This window comes from Heterodontus francisci, unplaced genomic scaffold, assembly GCF_036365525.1.
Source record: "Heterodontus francisci isolate sHetFra1 unplaced genomic scaffold, sHetFra1.hap1 HAP1_SCAFFOLD_51_1, whole genome shotgun sequence".
Classification (NCBI taxonomy): Eukaryota; Metazoa; Chordata; class Chondrichthyes; order Heterodontiformes; family Heterodontidae; genus Heterodontus; species Heterodontus francisci.
This window is the reverse complement of record NW_027141937.1, coordinates 120,045-128,754: the sequence shown is the minus strand read 5'-3', so window position 1 is coordinate 128,754 and position 8,710 is coordinate 120,045. Positions and strand designations below refer to the sequence as shown.

The following is an 8,710-nucleotide window of genomic DNA, read 5'->3' as shown; positions in this document are numbered from 1 at the left end:
ATCCCAATGATCCACATAACTGAAGCCCTCCCTGCTACACCAGCTCTGTAGCCACGTGTTCAGCTGCACTCGCTCTGGGTATCTAGCCTCACGAGCACGTGGCACCGGTATCAATCCTGAGATTACTACTCTGCTCGTCCTGCCTTTTAGCTTCCAACCTAACTCCTATATTCGCTTTTCAGGTCCTCATCCCTTTTCCTAGCTATGTCATTGGTACCGATATGGACCACGACTTCTGGCTGCTCCCCCTCCCCCTTAAGAATCCTGTAGACTCGATCTGAGACATCCCTGACCCTGGCACCCAGGAGGCAACATGCCATCCGGGAGTCTCGTTCGCGACCACAGTATCTCCTGTCTGTTCCTCTAACCATTGAATCTCCAATTACTATCGCTCTCCTATTCTCCACCCTTCCCTTCTGAGCCGCAGAGCCAGGCTCAGTGGGAGAGACCTGGCCGCTGTGGCTTTCCCCGGTAGGTCCCCCCCCCCCGACCGTATCCAAAACGGTATACTTATTATTGAGGGGAACGGCCACAGGGGATCCCTGCACTGTCCGCCTATTCCCTTTCCCTCCCCTGATGGTCACCCAGCTACCTTTATCCTGTGACTTAGGTGTCAGTACTTCCCTATAACTGCTCTCTATCATCCCCTCTGCCTCCCGCATGATCCGAAGTTCATCCAGCTCCAGCTCCAGTTCCCTAACGCGCTCTGTGAGGAGCTGGAGTTGGGTGCACTTCTCACAGGTGAAGTCAGCAGGGACACAAGTGGTGACCCTTACCTCCCACATCCTGCAAGAGGTGCATGCAACTGCCCTAGCTTCCATCCCCTCTGCTCTAAATTGACAACAGAGAATTAAAAAATATAAAGGAAAACCTTACCTTACCAAACCCTCCACACAAGAGTCCTTTTTTTTGGTTGGAGGAGGAGGATGGGTGGGAGACACTACACGTGTAGTGTTTCGGGTTTAGCCACTGCCCGAATATATAAGTTCACTTACCCAGCAGTCCCCGTGTCCGCGTCCGCCGAATCGCCAGGTAAGTACTTTATAGTGAAACTTACCTTCCCAGCTGCCCCCTGGCTCGCACTATCACCGCTACTGCTGATCAAAGGTGTTGCTGTAATAAAAACAGAAAATGCTGGAAATCCTCAGTCGGTCTGGCAGCATCTGTGCAGAGAGAAACAGTTAACAGTTCAGGTCTGTTTCCTTAGCTCACATTAACTTTGTTTCTTTCTCCACAGATGCTGCCAGACCTGCTGACTATTTCAAGCATTTTCTGTTTATGTTTCAGATTTCCAGCATCTGCAGTATTTTGCTTTTGTACGTGTGTTGCTATGTCTGGGACTGTTTGAGTGCAATGCTATTGCTTTATAAACAGCGTTGAAACAAACATTTATCTAGTTAACACACAGCACTAATACACAGCTGGATATAAACAGCAGCCTGCAGGAGAGGGTGCAGTGGATGTTTTTGAACACAAATAATTCACCAACACTATATTTACTGCTATCCACAATCACACCACGCTTCATCTTAACACGTTTTATTCTTCATTGACATCAACTTCTTGCTTCCAATAAACACTTCAATTTGGAACACAGCTTCCAAATCACCTTGATTCACAAACCCGAACACAAGCTGCAAATGCTGCAAACACACACCAGCCCAGACTTTCCCCTTACTGTCAACCCATTCCTGCATCATTGCCTCTCCACCAACAGTTGTCGCTAGAATCACACAATCATAGAATGGCTAAAGCACAGTAGGAGGTCATTCGGCCTGTCGAACCCGTGCTGGCTCTCTGCTAAAGCAACTCACCTCACCTCACTCCCCAGTCATTTAAATTTCGGTGGTGGGAAAACTTCTCGAAAGAATAATTCGGGACAAAATTAATAGTCCCATGGACAAATGTGGGTTAATTCAGGAAAGACAGCATGGATTTCTTAAGGGAAAGTCATGTTTAACTGTCCTGCTGGAGTTTTTTGATGAGGTAACAGAGAGGGATGATGAGGGCAATGCTGTTGATGTGGTGTACATGGACTTTCAAAAGGTCTGACAGCATCTGAAAGGTCACAGACCTGAAACGTTAACTCTGCTTCTCTCTCCACAGATGCTGCCAGACCTGCTGAGTATTTCCAGCACTTTTTGTTTACATTTCAGATTTCTAGCATCTGCAGTATTTTGCTTTTATTGACTTTCAAAAGGAGTTTGATACAGTGCAACACAACAGACTTGTGAACAAAGTTATAACTCATGGAATAAAAGGGACAGTAGTAACATGGATATGGAATTGGCTGAGTGACAGGAAACAAAGAGTAGTGATCAATGGATGGTCTTCGGGCTAGAGGAAGGTTTGTAGTGGAGTTCCCCAGGAGTCAGTGTTGGGACCCTTGCCTTTCCTGATATATATTAATGACCTAGACCTTGGTGTACAGGGCAGAATTTCAAAGTTTATGGATGATACGAAAATTGGAAGCATTGTGAACTGTAAGGATGATAGTGTAGAACTTCAAAAGGACATAGACAAGTTGGTGGAATGGGAGGACAGATGACAGGTGAAGTTCAATGCAGAGAAATGTGAATTGATTCATTTTGGTAGGAAGAACATGGAGTGACAATGTAGAATAAAGGGTACAATTCTAAAGGGGGTGCAGGAGCAGTGGGACCTGGGATTATATGTCATTGGTTGAGAGAGTGGTTAATAAAGCATACAGTATCCTCGGCTTTAGTAATAGAGGCATAGAGTACAAGAACAAGGAGGTCATGTTGAACTTGTATAAGACACTAGCCTCAGCTGAAGTACTGCATCCAGTTCTGGGTGCCACACTTTAGGAAAGATGTGAAGGCATTGGAGAGATTATGGAAAAGATTCATGAGAATGGTTCCAGGGATGAGGAACTTCAGTTATGAAGATAGATTGGAGAAGTTAGGACTGTTTTCCTTGGAGAAAAGAAGGCTAAGAGGAGATTTCATAGTGGTATTCAAAATGATGAGGGGTGTGGACAGAGTGGATAGGGAGAAACTGTTCCCACTTGTGAAAGGATCGAGAACGAGAGGGCACAGATTTAAAGTAATTGGTAAAAGAAGCAAAAGCGACATGAGGAAAAACGTTTTCACACAGCGAGTGGTTAAAGTATGAGCTGCCTGAGAATGTGATGGAGGCAGGTTCAATTGAAGCATTCAAAGGGGAATTAGACTGTTATCTGAAAAGGAAGAATGTGCAGGATTATGGGGAGAAGACGGGGAAGTGACATCAGGTGAATTGCTCATTTGGAGAGTCAGTGCAGACACGATGGGCCAAATGGCCTCCTTCTGGGCAGTAACAATTCTGTGATTCTGTGATTCCAATATTCAAGTCATTTCTATATATGGTGGTCCTGACACTGACCCTTGTGGACATCACTGTTCACCATCTTCCATTCTGAAAAACAACCAAATACCACAACTCGCTTTTCTTGATATTTCATCCATTTTTTAATCCAAGCAGATACTGACCCTCCGATTCCAGGAGCCTCAGTTTTGTTACCCAGCCTTTTATGTGGTAGTCTGTCAAACGCTTTCTTAAAATCCATATAGACAACATCCATTGCTTTCCCTTCATCAACCTTTTCTGTTACTTCATCAAAAAAATCAGTTATATTAGTGAAGAAGTGGAAAGGTGCTGAAGCTTTCAGTTTTCGGTCGACCCAAAACAAGTTCAAGGCCTGAATAATGAACCGATTGCCTCATTAGTTCTGTGAATAATGCAATCATTTAAAAGACAACGTTTTGAAACATTCCTGCCCATAAATCTTGGTAACAGAGTGTGTGGATCTCCTGACTCAGAATGTTTAATGGATACAGTCCTCAGATCCGACAAGGAACCCCTGAACATCCACAGTAAAGACAGTGTGGATGAGGAAATGTAAGAGCTGGGAGCTGAAACTCAGGGACGGCCGAGCTCTCCTGTCATTGAGCTTGTGTGTCTGCTCTGCTCGCCGCACTTCCGGCTCTACTTTGTTTCCAATGAAAAGATGAAAAGGGCCGTTCGGTTTTCCTCTCACTGATCGCGTGTTTCACTCGGGTTAATATAACCCGGGACTTTTGCTGCTGAAATGAATTCTGCAAGGTCCCAGCAAGCACACCGGCTCCCTCCTTTCTCCCCTCTTTCTATCGGATTGTTTTACCAGGAGGGGCTCAATGATAACAAACCCCATGCAGGGAATGACCGCAAATTGAGCATCTAAATGGGGCAAGTGGGCAGCTTTCTGGGTTCTAGGTTCCCCCTACCCCGCCCCTCCCTCCCTCCAGTCCAAGCCCCTCTTCACTTTCTTTGGGACTTTGATGAGGGTGAAATGGGGAAAGTTCCCATTGATGTTTGAATGCTGAATTGCTGCAGAGATCTGCTCACGCGCGATGCAGCCCCGCCCCAGTGGGACGTCACAATAAGGAGTGGAGCGCATGTGCATCCTTTCCCCAACCCAGTCTGTGAGGCCATTCACTCAATCAGGGGAAGATGCTTTAAATCAGCTGCTAATGGAGACTTCCCGGGCCCGGGGGAAGGGAACAAACAGCATCTACTTCCAGCAGCCACTGCTTTGGGAGCGTGTCCGCAGATGTGCTCAGAGATTAGCATTGAGTGGTGGGAAGTTGAGGGGGAGTCGGGGACTGTTTGTAACAGACACTGTGGAGCAGGAGCTGCTCCCGGAACATGGAGTGAGCCGGGGACACGGGGAAGGGAGAGTTCATTCTCGGACAGTGTCTGTACAGGCTCAGGGAGACACAATGGGAAGAAATCACTATTGAAAATCACTGACAATTTCACCACCCAAAGGAGAGGGAATTTTCCTGCTTTAGTTCCAGTTTCTCACTGTTTGTTGGATTGTGAACAGTGGGGGAAAAATAGCCGCAAAATAACGATGTGGACAGTTAGACAAAGAGCATTTATTGCAGACACCAGGTGAGAAGTGTGAAAGGCACATTTTAAATAGTGGCTGCATGTTTTCAGTTGAAATAGAAATGTGACTGTGTAAAGGTCACTGCTCTATCGGACAGTCCCAGTCATTGAGCAGTGCAGGGCTTGTGTTGTTTCTGAATGTCACAAACTTGTTGTAAAACCACTGCAAACACCTGGTAAACAGAAGCTGAATACTGCAGTACTGCAGTGGAGGCAGACACTGACACCGTTTGTGTTCCTGGTTTTCATTTTGTGATTGTTCATAATGATTATTATTGGGACGATTACATTGATCTCTTTTGTATCTTCTACCTCACCAGTTCTTTCATTCCTGCAGGAAAATACATGACGGAACCTGAATAGATGTGGTGATTCTTGGACACAAGGAAAAGTGCAGTGATCTCGTTCCAACACACAGTCGGTACAGGATCACTCCCAAAGCACAGAGATACTGCCAGCTCATCAGTTCCACTGGAGCAAACAAAATAAGTAGTCAGACAGACACTGATCCCAAAGTCAAGAGAGACACATTTTCAATCCAACAGTCAAACAACAGCAGGAGAGACAGAAGTTGTTTCTATTTCACTCCAATTCAGTACAGCTGACAGGTTGATACATCAATCACAGTCCAAAAACAAACTCACTATCAGATCTAAATAAACTCGGTCACCATGGTCACATTTTAAATATAAAATCTGAAATAGAACAGACAAAATTCACAGAATTGAAAGGTACAGAATGAATGCAAGGAGGCTTCAAGGGGATTTGGACAGGTTAAATGAATGGGCAAGAACATGGCAGATGGAATATAAAGTGAATAAGTGTGAAGTTCTCCACTTTGGTCAAATAAACAGAAAGACAGAGTATTTCTTAAATGGTGAGAGGTTGAGAAGTGTCGATGTCCAAAGGCACCTGGGTGTCCTTGTTCATGAGACACGAAAAGCTAGTATGCAGGTGCAGTAAGCAATTCGGAAGGCAAATGGTATGTTGGCTTCATTGAAAGCGTATTTGAGTACATGAGTAAAGATGTATGAAGTCTAGATGAGACCGCACCTGGAGTATTCTGTACAATTTTGGTTTCCTTATCGAAGGAAGGATAGACTTGTCACAGAGGGAGTGCAACAGAGATTCACCGGTCTCATCCCCTCGGATGGTGGGATTGTCTTCTGATGAGAGACTGCAGAAACTGGGCCTAAATTCTCTAGAGTTTTGAAGAATGAGAGGTGATCTCATTGAAACAGACAAAGTTCTTACAGGGTGTCACAGGGTAGATATGGATAGGATGTTTCCTCTGTCTAGTGAGTCTAGAACAAGGAGACACAGTCTCAGAATAAGGGCAGACTGAGATGAGCAGGAATTTCTTTACTCAGAGGGTGAAAAATCTGTGGAATTCTTTATCCCAGTGGGCTGTGGAAGATCAATCATTGAACATATTCAAGACAGAAATCGATAGATTTCTAAATACTAACAGGATCAAGGGATATGGAGATGGCAGGGAACAATGCTAATGGCTGTGTGGCCTAATGGATAAGGCGTCTGACTTCGGTATAGTCTATGATGTTATCAGAAGATTGCAGGTTCGAGTCCTGCCACGGTCATTTTGACCCAAAGGGATTATGCAGGAATTTGGGGATTGAGTCGGGTACTGAACAGATTGGAAACCCGACATGGACTTAATGGGGCGAATGGCCTCCTCATGTGCTGTCACTGACTTTGTGAGAAGAGGGTGACCAATCAGAAGTGGGCTGGGGTTCCAGCGGGTTCAAACTGCAGGAATTCCAGGTCCCGAAATGACTGAGCTGAAACTGATCAGTTTCACTGCAGGAAACACCGTCTCGGGGGAAATAACATCACAAATAATTCCATTTGACTAATTATTGGGGCGGCACAGTGGCGCAGTGGTTAGCACCGCAGCCTCACAGCTCCAGGGACCCGGGTTCGATTCCGGGTCCTGCCTGTGTGGAGTTTGCAAGTTCTCCCTGTGTCTGCGTGGGTTTTCTCCGGGTGCTCCGGTTTCCTCCCACAAGCCAAAAGACTTGCAGGTTGATAGGTAAATTGGCCATTATAAATTGTCACTAGTATAGGTAGGTGGTAGGGAAATACAGGGACAGGTGGGGATGTGGTAGGAATATGGGATTAGTGTAGGATTAGTATAAATGGGTGGTTGATGTTCGGCACAGACTCGGTGTCCGAAGGGCCTGTTTCAGTGCTGTATCTCTAATCTAATCTAATGGCGGAGAGGTAGATGATCAGTCACGATCTGTTTGAATGTTGGAGCAGGCTCGATGGGCTGAATGGCCTAATGCCCCTATTTCCTATGATCCTATGAATCCCAATAATGTACATCAGAACGTTAGACCAAGTTATGCATTACATACCAGTTCAAAAATCCCACAGAGATTAAGACTGAAAGATACAGTATCAATTCCATTACTACAAAATGAAGGACTTGGAGCTTGCAGACCAGCCCATGTATAAGATTGAAAGTTATATTTTCATTCACAATCGTTTTCACAGAGCTTAATATTGAATACCAATCCACAACTTGTACAGGACTACCAAATAAAACCTACAACTGTAAAATACAGTTAATCCATATTTTAAATTAAACACAAGGCAAATAAATATTGATACATTGAGAGCGGGAAACAGTGAGAGCAGAGTGGAGCATAAAGAGCCCAGGAGAGAGAGGGAGCAAGAGTTCACTCGGAGAGCAGGGAACAGCGAGAGCAGGCGTCAAAAAAGGCAAAGGAATACACAATTAATGGGAGAACACTGAACGGTGTAGAGGAAGTGAGGGACGTTGGAGTGAATGTCCACAGATCCCTGAAGTAGCAGTGCAGGTCAATAAGCTGGTTCAGCAGGTAAATGGAATCCTTTCCTTTATTAACTGAGGTATAGAGTATTAGGGTGACCTGGTATCCATGGCAATAAGTCACTGACAGCTAACATTCAGGTGCAGCAAGCAATTAGGAAGGCTAATAGTATGTTAGCCTTTATCACAAGAGGATTTGAGTACAGGAGTAGTGAATTCTTGCTTCAATTGTATAGAACCTTGGTTAGACTGCACTTGGAGTACTGTGTGCAGTTTTGGTCCCCTTGCCTTAGGAAGGATATTATTGCCATAGATAGAGTGCAAAGAAGGTTCATCAGACTTGTTCCTGGGATGGTGGGACTGACCGATGAAGAGAGATTGGGGAAACTGGGGCTGTATTCTCTGGAGTTTTGAAGAATGAGAGGTGATCTCATTGAAACCTACAAAATATTTAAAGGACAGTCAGGGTAGATGCAGCTAAGATGTTTCCCCTGGTTGGGGAGTCGAGAACCAGGGGACGCAATTTCAAAATAAGGGGCATGCCACTTCGGACAGTTTTGAGGAGAAATGTTGTTACTCAGAGGGTTGTGAATCTTTGGAATTCTGTACCCCAGAGGGCTGTGGAAGCTCAGTCATTGAGTATGTTTAAAGCAGAGATTGACAGATTTATAAATACAAATGACATAAGGGAATATGAGGAAAGTGTGGGGAAAAGGGCATTGAAGTGGATGATCAGCCATGATCATATTGAATGGTGGGGCAGGCTCGATGTGCTGAATGGCCGACTCCTGCTCCTATGTTCCTATATTCCTAACTCCACATTATCGATGAGACACAGCCTCAGGCCGACTTGTCGGGTGTTGCAAACAGATAACACTGCTTCTGATCTTCACCAGAACAGAGAGTGAGATGTAAAATTGATCATCAAACAGACTGTGAGAGAATACAACAGAATAAAACACA

At 45.0% G+C, this 8,710-nt stretch overlaps 1 non-coding gene across 1 annotated transcript; it reads left to right on the top strand.

The window, feature by feature from the left end:
- Positions 1–6,441: 6,441 nt before the first annotated feature.
- trnar-ucg (transfer RNA arginine (anticodon UCG)) lies at positions 6,442–6,530 on the top strand. The gene is given in 2 exon segments: positions 6,442–6,478; positions 6,495–6,530. It is a non-coding gene; the product is annotated as a tRNA-Arg (tRNA).
- Positions 6,531–8,710: the final 2,180 nt, after the last annotated feature.